This window comes from Pan troglodytes, chromosome 14 (genome assembly GCF_028858775.2).
Source record: "Pan troglodytes isolate AG18354 chromosome 14, NHGRI_mPanTro3-v2.0_pri, whole genome shotgun sequence".
NCBI classification, from domain to species: domain Eukaryota; kingdom Metazoa; phylum Chordata; class Mammalia; order Primates; family Hominidae; genus Pan; species Pan troglodytes.
In genome coordinates this window covers 94179623-94194077 of record NC_072412.2, presented here as the reverse complement: position 1 = coordinate 94194077, position 14455 = coordinate 94179623, and the positions used below count along the sequence as shown (strand labels likewise).

Here is a 14455-nt window from a genome sequence, read left to right as displayed (position 1 = left end):
CCTATATAATTTAAAAGTCAAAAGCATAAAACAATAATTTAGTAATTCAATAATGGTCATACAATGTACAGTTGACCCCTAAATAATATAGTTTTGGACTATATGGGTCCACTTATACATACATTTTTTTCAATAAATATATTGGGAAACATTTTGGAGATTTGCAACAATTTGAAAAAAATGTGTGCATTTAAAAATTGTACCTACTTATTCTTATGACTTAGTACTTTTGGGAATTTTATCTATAGAAACCTTTCGAGACATGTTGACTGAGCATTTCTTCTGGGAGGATTTGTGTTTGCTTCTGTCAGTTACCTCACAATATTTAGACCTATTTTCATGCTGTTTCAAAAAGCATGTGGTCTGAGATAACTTGAGATTCAATAATCAAATCACATGAGACTCTGACAATAGTAATATATTCTCAAGGGAGGCATTTTTTAAAAATTCTACACCCAAAGCTAGGGATGAAGCAGAACATTTCTCTGGCTGTTCAGCCTTTATGGTGGAATTTCTTTTTCCTAATTCGTTATTTTCCCGAGAAGTAAGATTGCTTTGGAAATCAATATACATAACATGGTCTTGAACCCAATTACCACTCTACATAGACCATGGTACTATATTTCTAGACCGTCATCATCTATTTATGCCCCTTAGTATCTAAAAGCTTCAGAATTTATTGTATTCTTTGGACTTAAAGAGCTTCGCTCCTTTCTTTAGTGGATTTGTATATTGTCTTTAGGCTCTCTAACAATATATAAAATCATAACTATTATATTTAACATACTCATGTATAAAATAGCAGAAGAATATGAGCATCTCTTTCATCTTACTGAAAGCAGAGGCTGATGGTATTGTATATAAGTAAAAACTGATTAAAATAAAATATGAATTATATTTTATCATGAATATGTCCACCACCACTCAAATATTCAGTTGGTGAAAACTGAATTCTGTATTTTCAATTGGCATTCATACAATAGAATATGCTGCATATTGTACGTGTTTTATAGTAGCTTTTAAATGGACTTCAAAAATTAGTATAGTTCTATGGAATTTCATTGGGAATGTAGTTTGACTTGGCCAATTGATCAACAATGCTTCTTGTAAGATATGTTTCTGCATGAGGTTCATATTCATTTTGTGAAAATTAGCATATCTTACTAAATAGATATATGACAAATGGCTAATATTAATCTCCCTGAAATGTACACATAGGTGTAGCATAATTACCATAGGATGTAGTTAACATCTTGTTCTAAAATGTGTAAATTGTCAATACAGGAATACACAAGAAAATTCTATGATCCAACATGTCTTTAAAGCACATGTCATTTCCCAAATTTATTCTTCTGCATTTGTTAGTTAAGAGCATATGTTCTGCTTTCTTAATAGAACCTCAGTAAGCAATTGTATCAAGTAATAACCCAAATGTAAACAATGCTATTATATTGTCTAAATATTATTACTTCTGAAGAAATTTAAATATCAATGATATATAATATAAATATAATCATATAAATATGTAAATATATTTATATTAAAGAAGTAGTTTATTTTTAGATAAAGTGAGATTTTATTTAGACACCAACAAGAACTTGTCGTTATGTTATACCAACAAGTTTCAATGCTTCATATAACTAAATGATTATTAACAGTTAAAACAGTCCTTTCCTCCACTAAATAATCTCATGATAATTTAGGTATATTTTTAAAAATACATTTTTGTGTTCATTTTCCTAAATAATATAATGCTGTTTTACACCTGAAAATCATCTGTAATATCCATTTCACAATTGGATAATGAAGACCATCTTCCAACATACTGTGCAGACTCTAATTTTGATTATATGTTTTTATTTATGAGCATTTATTAAACAAACGTATTTTATTTCTCTATAATTTTTATTCTCTGAATTTCGTGATTTTATTTTGTAATTTTTCAGAATTATTTCATAATTTTATTTCTGTTTTTTCAATTATGAGTATTATCAGTTATATTATTTCCTCAAAACTTTGTTTTATTATTGAAACAACAAATTTTAAAATTTTTGCATCTGTAGCTCAGAGTGCTTTTTGTTAGTTTTACCTCTTGTTAATATTACTAAATAATAATATTTTAACTTAAGATGCAACAAGTTAACACTTTTGTCTTTAAATATAACTAGCAGAGCTTAATTGAGTTATAGTTTAACTCACCCATGAATATGTTCTTATTTTCTTTCTGTATTTTAAATATGTTCTAGACTTATGCTGCCATAGGTATTGCAATAGTTATTATTTCAGATTTATCTTTGTTCATTATATGTTTAAGGTATTATAAAATAATCACAACTTTCATCCCGAGTTTATTTATTCAACATATGTTTATTGTCTGATAATATGCCAGGCACTGTTAAAAAGACTGAGGTTATGTTGAAGAGTAATCAAGGTGTAGACATGAGCAGTGACTAAAGAATACAGTTACTGGGGTGTTCAGAGAAATCAAATGCTTAAGTGCAAACATAAATCTAAGAAAACTCTTCCTTTACTTTTATTTTAATTTAGAAAGCATCAATTTCCTCCAAGTATAGTGACATGATTTTAATAAACTGATATCGAAATAGTTTGGTTAGTTTAATTAGGTTGAATAAAATGTTAAAAGCACTGCACCTCAGTTTTGCTGTCTAATAGCACGATATAACTTTTGCAATATTTCCTAAATTATTCCATAACATAATAGTTAACATTTAGATATCCAAGAGGACTACCATCTCTATCTTTTAGCTTCCAGTCCTTTTTTATGTTCAAAAATATGACACGTTTACGGCAGTCTATGTGGTTGAAGAGTGAAAGTTTATGCACCATTTGCTGCTAATGACACCAGACAGGTCAGATGTTTTCCAGTTTTATTTGCATGGAAAAACGAACACTAGAATGTAGAATAATAAATATATATACCCCTTGAGATTGCATTTTAAAATTACTATGAAGTTCCCTATATGTAAATCAATAAACAATATTTTTAAGAATGTATAATATATTTAACTATGAGCCATCTGTAGATTAAAAACATTATTTTAAATACATCAATGTATATGCTCCATTGTTGCTTTATTCAGGGTAAAATTAAGAAATCTGTGGGGTAGTATATTTACAATCTGGAGAACTTTTTTTTTTTAAATCAGTCATTTAGAACTAAATATAGTCATTAAAAAGGCAAATCAAACTAATGTAGTCAATATAGTAATACCTATTCTATTTAAATGAGCAATTATTTTAGATTTTCATTGTAGTATAATTTTTACATAGGATCATCTAAATCATCAATATTAAAAATAAATATAGTTACTTCAATAATATTTAAGTAACTAATAAAAAAACTAAGTTATTCTAAAATCAGAAATCATATCTGCAATTCCAATGTAGTGTGAATAACATCCAGTTTGTGCAGTAGAATTCAAATAACCACTATGAGGACTTTAAAATTTTATGACTCAGAAAAACTATTTGAATAAATATTTCATTTTTCCAATGAGTTTCTTTAATATCATGTAGGCATTAGATAAGAGACGTTCCTATTCTTGTTTTGTCTGAATTTAACACTACTTTAAATTTCTTTGCATTGGATTAGCAGTGATTATGAAATTAAATAACCAACTTTTCCTGCTATAGTACTTATATATACTTTAATGTCAATCATTTGAAGCACAGCAGGTAACTATACCTTACTGAGTCTTATTGTTGAATACTTAAATATTTTACAACTAAACAAAATATCAATCTCTCTTTTAAAATTCTTAGCATAATGTAAACAAATTTGGACATATTATATTTACTCAGACAGGAAGTACACCCTTAAAAAGCATAAAATATGGATCACCTTTCTCTTAAGATATGAGTAGAATCTTTATGAAGATTGAGCCATTCTATATGTTGATTTTTTGCAGAAAATAAATTCAAATTGGTCTCTGTAATCCTCTATTTACTGGGGATGCTTTCTTTTTTAAAAGATTAGTATTCTGAATGCCAAATAATAACACTACTGATGTTTTGGGAAGTTTTATAAAGAATATTTATTTTTGTCTTGACTTAGCAAAATACTTACCACTCAATCTAAATTTTAGGCTACTCTGGAGACAAGAAAGAATGATGGAGTTTTGTTTCCCTTATACTCAGCATCAATAAATCCTGGCCATTACATATACAATGTCATTATGTTATATCACATCATGTCATAGCATATCATATCCAGAGCACATGTGTTAATTTCCTGGGGATGTCATAACCATGTACCACAAACCCAATTGTTTAAAACAACACAAATTAATTATCTCAACGTTCTGGATTTTAGAAGTTTTCTATCACATTTCACCTGAACCATAATCTCTCTGAAGTCTCTAGGGAGGGATCCTTCCTTGATTCTTTCTAGCTTGTGCGAATGGCTTGCAATCCTAGTTGTTCCTTGGCTTCAACTCGTATCATTCTAATCTCTGCCTTTATTGTCACATGGACTTCTTTCTTCTCTTTCTCCTTCCTCTATATCTCTATGTTTCTGTCTCTCTCTGTAGTCACCCTCTCTTTATAAGGACTTTAGGTGCTGAATTTAGGGTCCACTCTAATTCAGTATTATATCATCTTAACTTTATTACATCTGGCAAAGACTCTATTTTCAAAGAGAGTCATATTCACAAACTCCCACTGAGCAAGATTTTTTGGAGGACCCTATTCAACCCAGTAGATCACATCATATCGTACCATATTATATCTTATAATTTTGTATCATATGATATGAAAGAGATTTTTAAGCAATTCTTGCTTTATTAAAGTGATGAGCAGGTAAACAGTAAGGAAGAGGGGTAGGGTTACCTATATGTCACTACTTCAACCTCAGCATTAGTGGCATTTTGGATTGGATGATCCTTCATTGTGCAGAGGTATTTTGTGCTTTGGAGGATGTTTGGCCACATCCCTTGCCTCTATACACTATAATCCAGTACCCACTGGTGAGTTATGACAATCAAAAATATCTCCGGATATTGCTAAATGTACCCTGAAGGTAAGATCACCGGTAGTTGAGAACTAGGATTAAAAAACCTTAGATCGTTTCCTCATTTTGCTTATTGGAACCCATTTTACTATTAACTCTTATTCGGACCATTATTCCACAGGAAATCTTGTTTATTTCTTCTTCTGGGCTTATTGTTACTTTGGCATAATCTCTCTTAACTATTTAAACGAGGTCAAAAGAACATGACTTCTTAAAATTTTACTATGCTCCATAAATTAAGATTTCCTATGTCACCTGCTCTATCAAGACATTTGTGATACTTAAGACAACTAAACTGAAAAGAAAAAGTTCAGAAGAATAATATGTGAAGCTAAAACAAAAAAATTGTTAATATAAATGAGAAACAAAACTATGTATGCCACATGACCATGTTGTTCTGGCTCCAAATTATTTTATTTCATCCTGGCTCCTTGAGGAGACAAATGATCAAGGGTTTGATGGTAATGAGTGGAGTCAGAAAAATGAACTTAGGAAATTTGAATTTCTACCAGTCTTGCCTTTAGTGATGTGCCTGGCCTTGAAAGCCCAGTTTGGCAAGACAGAGCATCTGTTTCTCTGGAGTTGGATGAACATGTCAATTGTCTTTATGTGTTTAACTATTCTTCAAATCTTTCTCACTTTTTATTTTTTTCTAATTTTATTGCCAACCATTTCATACAACTGCCGCATCTTTCATTTAGGTATAGTACTGTTTTCATCTTATTTGAAACAGTAACATCTTTCTATAACCAAATGACATGAGGCAAATATTTAACATGTTATGATGCTTACTATGGTCTGAATGTTTGTATCTCTATGAAATGTACATGTTGAAATCCAGGATTTCAACAAATGAATGGGTTTCATTCATATGAATTAAAAAATTCATATATTATTAGGAGGTGAGGCCTTTCGGGATATGATTAGTTCATGAGACTAACATCACCACGAATGGTGTTAGCATCCTTATAAAATACGCCAAAGGGAGCTCATCTGCCCCTTTTGCCATAAGAAGACACATTAAGAAGGTACCATCTATGAACTAGAAAGTGGCCCCTCACCAGACTCCCAATCTGTAAGTGATCTTGGACTCCCCAGCCTCCAGAACTGTGATCAATAAATATCTATTGTTTATAAGCTACCCAGTCCAGTTTATGGAATTGTTATAGCAGACCAAACAAGCCAAGGTAATGCTTCATGGTCCATTTGTATTCACTGTGTGGTTTATATGATTTATATTTTTAAAAGGCTGTCTAAATTATAATTTACTAAAAGCAGTTCTCTGACAAACATCCAAAGTCCTCTTTCCCTAGCCATCAACAACCTAGAACTATGCATTTCCCATAGAAAGAATTAATCTTAAGGCCTGTATTAGCATGAATTAACAATTGAAGAAATGTTCAATATTCCTTATTTGCTAGGCCACAGATACAAAGGTATCTGACACAGACAACCTTTTAGACATTTATCCCATCATAATTTTCCATCCACAATACCTGAATTGTTTTTGTTTATGTCACAGCATTGGTTCAATCTGTTATAACAGAATAGAATAGACTAAATGCCTAAAACAACAAAAGTTTATTGCTCACAGTTCTGGAGGCTAGGAGTCTGAGATCCGTGTGGCAACATGAGTGGATCCTTGGTGAAGGTCAACTTCTTAGTTTACAACATCCATCTACTCGCTGCATCCTCATATAGTGAAGAAAGATCTCTTGTCTCTTCTCTGTTTTTAAGGACTTGAATCCCATAATGAGGGCTTTACCTTTCAAAAGCCCCACCTCCTAATTCCATCATACTGGGGGTTAGAACTTGAACGTATAAATTTTGGAGGGATACAAACATGGAATCAATAAAGGTTATACATGAGCAGTCGCTGTATTTGACCCAACAAAACTTGTCACTCATTCTCTGAAACAGGTTTTATGTTTTGCTCTTCTTCTTCTACCCTGTTCACAGTGCTTCAGACCCAGTTTGTAGTACCTTTCTTGGTCTAGGCTCATTCCCTTGGTGATGTCCTCTTGTATTATTGCTTTAAATAAATGACAAAAAGCACAAATCATATCTCTATATCAGAGATCTCTTATAAATTCCATCCTCATACCTACAACTGCCTACCTGACACCTTTGCTTGAATGTCTGATGCACATCTCAAACATGACACTAAATCTCTGTCTTTCCCCCCTCAGACCTGCACCACCTTTGGTATTAATTGTGTTCCTCCCATTGCTCATAAAATACTTGGGGTTATTCTTCACATGTTTTTTGTTGTACACCTTACATTCTGTAGATCATCAAGTCCTGTTGGCCAGATTTCAAGAATACACATGTTTGAATCACTTTTTATGACATGCTAATAACACCATGGTCTGAGTCATCATCATCCCTCTCACTCATTAGTAAAATGGCCTCCTATTTAATGTCTCTGTTTCTATTACTACATCTTCAATCCATTCTTCAGACATAATCCAAAGGGATTTGTAGTGAAATATATTTTGGAACTTGCTATTTCTCTGTTTAAAGCCCTGAAGTGGCTTCCTATGTGGTCCTACATAGAACTACCACATCTTATCTGAGTTTGAGTTACATCTTAAAATTGCCTTTGCCTGGATAGATTAAATTTTGTATCTTCAAGATATGATCAGAGTTTGTTTCTCCAAGTCATCAAGTGGCACTAACAATGTGAGAACACTTAAATTATATTCTCTACATAAGCTTTTTGGGGTACCATGTTTGTCATGTGGATTGAAATCTTAAATCTAAATAAGCATAAGCCTATGGTTCAAATATTCAAGTGAGGTTTTTTTCCCTTGTTTTATCTTTTGCCAAGATAGAGACAGCTAAGTTTCCTTGCTATAATTTTCAGTTTTTTCATCTTTACTTTGAGATGGAAAATTACAAGTATTTTTAAACTCTTATTGAATTCTGCTTTTTGAGATTTTGCTTGTTAATATTAAATAAAATAAAGGCACATGTTGAATTTGGTGAAATTTAATATGACACACACAAACACACACATTCTAAATCTCTGCTCATAGGAAATGCAGTCACTGCTTAGCACACCTTATAAAACCTTTTGCATAGTCTTACGTATTTAATTTTTCAGAAGTAAAGGGATACATATAACTTTCTGTGTTTCATTAACATCCTATTTATGCTAGAGACTCCTTAGTTGAGAATGGATCTGGGAAGGCTTAATTTCTATGATTATATTTTACTATGTTTTAAGAGAGTTTGGCACCATTAAGTTTTATTTTTAATCAACAAATGATCTAATTAAATGATGTAAAAAATATTTTTAAAGGCACACATATTTAGAGTCAGTTGTTTTCAAGTGGACTGCTCACAAGGTTCAAATTAATTAGCTAATTACAAACAATATTATCCTATCCACTTGGGCTGGTGAACATAACCAGGCAAGAAGTTTCCTGAACTGGGAAGAAAACCTACATTACAAAGTTTTGATCCTAGATTCAGTATTATGGTGTGCAATATTCACTTGTATCAAAGCCCTGGATTTCTTGTGCCAAATAAAATAATCATTTGGTGGCAAATTTATTTGCCATTTATGTCTAATTAATATTGAAAATAATTAGAGGGTATGTTTTATGCCGTCTACTCTTTTAGGCCTGTGTATAACTTTACTAATTATTCTAGCAATACATAAGATTTAATTAAGGAGAAGTCAATTACAAATATTCCACTGTGTACTGAAGAGAAAACTGCAAATGAATCACCAAGAGGTGAATTGGGAGCTGAGTCTCAATAATGTTAACCTTTGTCAGTGAGTTGTCAAGGATTGATAGGCATGAAAGAATAAATATTTAATTTACATTGGTCCAAAATCTGAGTTTCAGTGACTGACGCCTGTATTAACTTTTTTGGAAGCAAAAAGGCTTCAATAAGCCAGGGAACATTCCAGAGGTCGGTAGATAGCAAGTTCCTTCAGTCTCTGGTGAATAAAGGATAAATCAATGTGTTTCAGATTAGCCATCCCATTTAGGAGTAACTTGGTTCCAGTAGTCATTCTTGATATTTGTTTCTTAATGTATGTTTTATAAATTCCAGGAGCACCAATGAAACATGCATATACACATTCATTCTTGCAGAATGTCTTAAAACACTCAAAGACATTTTGAAATCTTCTCATGGCCTCCTGGTTGTCCATGGGCTCTAGAATAAGAACCTCTGCCTAAAAAGATTCTTGAAATCTACCTTGCTGATGTACATCTTGCAATGCTGAAATTAGTGTCTTTTTTATCAGTAGAAATCTTCCTAAGATATTGCTCACATACATAATGACAATGCAAATAGACAATACAGACAGTACTTCATTCATGAATATCAAAATTGTTTGTAAAACTTAATTAAAATTAGCACAAAAGAGATCAAATTACAAAAAGAGTGCAATATTTTTAAAAGTAGAAATCTAATGTTGTTATTATGTAAGGAAGCTATTGGGAAATAGATATATGGGTGTATATATATACACACACATGATTTTTGAGTGTATAGTATCACATACTGCAATTAGATATTGATTTTTTCTTTTTATATCTAATCTTTCATATTTTTTCTTATTATGTCACCCTCTACTGTCTTACTTACCTCATATAACTTCTTGATTTTAAAAAGTAAGTAGTAGATAATCACTTTAAAAGTAGGCAGAAGGCAGATAGGCTTTTATTAAGTGGTTTTAGAAGTTAAGGAGAAATGACATATTCGAGAAAAAGAGTTCAGGCCTAACAAATAGAAAATAATGTAGAAAGAACAAGCAATTGGTAAGTAGAAAGTCGGGTTTTTCAAGATCAGTATGAGTACTTATTCCATCATGCAGTATATTAAAATTAATGTCCAAAGGACGATCACCTACGATGACTCTCATTCATTTATTTGACACAAAACATCTTAAATTTTCATTTAAATTCTTTTATAATAATATGTCAATTTACCATTCTTGATCCATTCCCCCATGTTTTTCTTTGCATATCTGGCCTTCTGCCACATGGTCAAGTTAAACTAACACTTCTTAGCTGTGTATTTCTCTTTGGGGAACTTACTTAACTTTTCTCTACCTCAGTATTTTCATCTGTCCAAAGGTGGCAATCTGAAATTATATTTAGTAAGATTTCTGGGAAGTAAAATAGATAAAACATGTAAAATTGCTTACATCATCAGTTCACGATACATATTAATCACTGAAAAAATATCAGTTGGCATTATTCTCTCACACTTGATGCTTTTTATTTTTTGGCACTCCATGTATGTCCCCTTATATATCTCTCTTATTAAATTTACTAGTCCGTTCATAATTTGAAATATTATGTAGTATGGGATCTAATTTAGCACCTAACACATTGTATATGAAGGAAGAAATCAATTACCAGATTTAAAACGTACATACCTGCACTGGCAGATGCGCACCATATGACTCCGATCTTGTTAAATGTATAGTTTTAATGATTATTTCAAAGCCTGTGTTAATAAATTTAACGTGATTATATAATGCATGTTACAAAACTTTTTATATGGTATATACAATAACAAGATACCATACTAAAGCAACATATAGCCAAAGGCAACCTTATTTCTTACTTTAATGCATATTATCCTTGGATTATAGATAAAAATAATTTCAAATTTTGCCCTCTCTGGTTATAATATATAAAAAAAACTATTAGTTGAATTAGGTTAAATATGCTTAAAAAATAACGCCAGTAACATCAAAACATATTCATAATTCTGTGTAATAGAGACAAATCAAATAAAAATTTGAGCCATATCCATGTGAAAATCTGATAAACAATAAAAATTATGCTTACGAAAAATTATGTTTATTTTTGTGTCTCTGTGTTTTTCTCTTAGTCAATTTTCTGTTACTTATAACAAAACCTTCATAGTTGGGTAATTTATAAAGAATAAAATGTATATCTTACAGTATGGAGATGAGCATTTCAAGGTTGAGGATCCATATCTGATGAGCGTCTCATTGCTGGTGGCGACTCGCTGTAGAGTCGCAAGGTAGTGAAGGGCATCGCATGGTGAAGGGGAGGAGTGTGCTAGCTCAGGTCTCTCTTTCTCTGCTTTTGAAACCACTAATATCTCTCCCATGACAATTCATTAATCCATTAATCCATTAATTGATAAATTCCCTCATGAGGGCCGTGATCCAATTACCTCTTGAAGGCCTTACCTCTCGATACTGCCACACTGGGGACAAAGTTCATGCAACATGAATTTCAGAGGGAACAAACTTTCACGCCATAGTGTTCTGCCCTTGGAGCTCCAAAACTTCTGTCTTTCTCACAACTTTAAATACATATACGTTTTTTTCCATCCTCATAGCCCCAAAGACTTAACTCATTTCAGCATCAGCATCAGCTCAAAAGTCCAAATTCCAGAGTCTTACTTGTAAACCTCCGAAATTGAGGCAAGTTATCCACTTTCAAGATAAAATGGTGTTACAGGTATAGGACAGACATTCCCATTCCAAAAGGGAGAGAGAATCAAAATAAGAGTAAAAAGCTCCAAGCAAGTCCAAAACCCAGCAGGGCAAACATTTAGCCTTAAAGGTGGAGAACAATCTCTTTTGATTCCATGTCAAACATTCTAGAACACACTGGGACAGGGGTTCAAAGCCTCAGGAAGCCCTGCTCCTGTGGTTCTGCTGGGTGCAGCTCATATGACTACCAACATGGGATGGAGCATGGGGCCTGAAACTTTCCTGGGTGGGTGTTGCATGCTGCTGGTGACTCCACAGTTCTGTAGTCCTGTTCCCATGGCTCCAGTAGGAATTGCCCTGTGAGGATGCGCCGCAGTAGCTTCAACCCCATGTTTCTACTCAGCATTGCTTTACTGGGGGCCTGCTGCAGTGGCCCTGCTCAGCTACAAGCTTCTGACTGGGACCACAGGGTTTTGAAGACATCCTTTGAAATGTATGTGGAGGCTGCCAAACCTCCAGCTTTCTTGCTTTCTGCTAGGCAGCAAAATCCGCACCACATGGACACTGTCAAGGCTTATGACTTTTACCTTCTGGAACTGTGGCATGAGCCCCACCTGGAGCTGCATCAGCCACAGCTGGGGTAGCCAGGGAGCACTGTGCTGAGGTGTGGAGGGTAGAGTCCTAAGATGGCCCTCAGCTTCAAGCCCAGGAAGAGCAGCTGAGGTCTGTCCCTTGGAATCATTCTGCCTTCCTAGGCCTCTGGGCCTGGGATTGAAAGGGAAACCTTAAAGATATCTGAAATGCTTTCAGCATCTTTGTTTCATTCCCTTCTATCCATGTTAATCTCATTAGCAAACAGTCCTTCGGCTATGACCTTCGTTTCCTCTCCAGAACATACTTTTTCACGTTTTATGTGACCAGGTTGAGAGTTTCCTAAATCTTTCTGTTCTGCTTTCCTTTTAATTATAAATTCTGGCTTTAAATTATTTATTTGCTTTAGAATCTTAGTGTGAGTGGCCAAAAGTAACCATGCATCTTCTTTTATATTTTGCTTAGAAATTTCTTCTGCCAGATATCCTACTTTATCCTTCAAAAGTTTGGCCTTCCATAAAACCCCTGGGCAGTGGCACAGTTCAGACAAATTCTTTGCCAGTTTATAACAAGGCTGGCTTTTACTCTAGTTTACAATAACTTATTCCTCAGCTCCATTTGAAACCTCATGAGAATAGCGTTTACTGTCTATGTTGTTATCAGTTTTCTGCTTATGACCACTTCACCAATCTCTAAGGATTTCCAAACTTTTCCTAGTCTTCTTGTCTTCTAAGTCCTCATTAGAACCTAGGCATTTTCTAGCCTGCTCCTCTAAATTCTTCCAGTCTCTGCCCATGACCCAGTTCTAAAGTTGTTTCCACATTTTTAGGTATTTGTTGTCATCAACACCTTACTCCTCAGCACCAATTTTCTGTCTTAGTCCATTTTTTGTTGCTTACAAGAGAACACCTGAAACTGGGTGATTTATAAAAGAAGAGAAATATATTCCCTACAGTATAAAGGCTGAGTTCAATGTCAAAGGGCTACATCTGGTGAGTGTTTTCTTGTTGGTGGGGACTTGGGAATTCTGAGGTGGCACAGGGCATCACGTGGTGAGAGGGCTGAGTGTACATGCCCAGGTCTCTTTTTCTCTTCTTATAAAACTACTAATGCCACTCCCATGATAGCCCATTAATTCATTAATCCATTAATAGTTTAATCCACTTATGAAAGCAGAGACCTCTTGACTCAATTACTTCTTAAAAGCTCCACCTTTCAGTAGTGGCACATTGAGGATTAATTTTCAGCATGAGTTTTGAAGGGTGAAAACATTCAATTCCCAGTACTCTCTTTCTCTTGCTCTACATACAAAAACACACAGACACACATGTTTACACACATAAAGGGAACTGGATGAAAGTAATGTGCAGAATATACTAAACAATGACAATAATTTGAAATGAAGAATTCCAAAAATTGGGTATAATGCTGTTATAAAAACAGAATGAATATTATTTTCACTTTAATGATATTTTTATTTAAACCTTTATTCAAAGCATTTTTAATGATTTAGAATATAATAGAAGAGTGTATCAACGTAGAAAGTATTTTAACAAATGCAATAACATCTTAGTTTATATTCTAGTTGAGCTAAGGCATTGGATCCCTTGCTAATATTATAAATAGCTCATTTTTTTATTTCTTATAATTCTCATCTCATAGGTTCTATTCTGTTTATTTTTCATACAAATATCTTTTACATATACTTAATTTTATGATATAAAATATAATAATACATCTATTATAAAAATATTCTCTAGGGAGCTATCAGTGTATCACTTTTAGAGGCATTAAGCTGTCATTGCTTGACCCAGACATACTTTATGTGTACCATCGAGAAGACCTATGATAGAAATTACAATAAGAATTTCTTAAATGGATTTTTTACCTTCTCTTTTTTCCCTGTGGCTGTTCATGATTGAGCATTAAGTGCAAACATATTTCTGTTGCCTGATTTTGAATATAAATAAATAATGACAATTACTAATGTTAAGAATTAATTCATTTTTATTTTTTGTTTTTATTTCAGTAAGTTTTTGAGGATCAGGTGGTGGTGTTTACATAAGTTCTTTAGTGGTGATTTGTGAGATTTGGTGTATCCATCACCCGAGCAGCGTACACTGTACTCAATGTGTAGTCTCTTATCCCTTGCCACCCTGACCCTTTCCCCTGAGCCCTCAAAGTTCAATGTATCATTCTTATGCCCTGTGTCCTCATAGCTTAGCTCCCACATAGGAGTAAGAACATATGATGTTTGATTTTTCCATTCTGGAGTTACTTCCCTTAAAAATTATAATAAAAAAGACATTGGCATTGATGCAGTCAAGATATAGAACATATCTCTCATCACAAAAAAAGAATTAGTTAAACATTAAGAAATTTTATACATTAAT

The 14455-nt window shown here is 33.1% G+C and overlaps 1 long non-coding RNA gene across 1 annotated transcript in view; it reads right to left on the bottom strand.

Moving 5' to 3' along the window:
- LOC134808243 (uncharacterized) overlaps positions 1-11615 on the bottom strand; it is a 90458-nt gene extending 78843 nt beyond the window's left edge. Inside the window, exons 1-2 of the long non-coding RNA XR_010150779.1 lie at positions 10966-11615; positions 10434-10504 (exon numbers count right to left, since the gene is read on the bottom strand). This is a non-coding gene — a long non-coding RNA (uncharacterized LOC134808243). The remainder of the gene's footprint in view (positions 1-10433; positions 10505-10965) is intronic.
- Positions 11616-14455: the final 2840 nt, after the last annotated feature.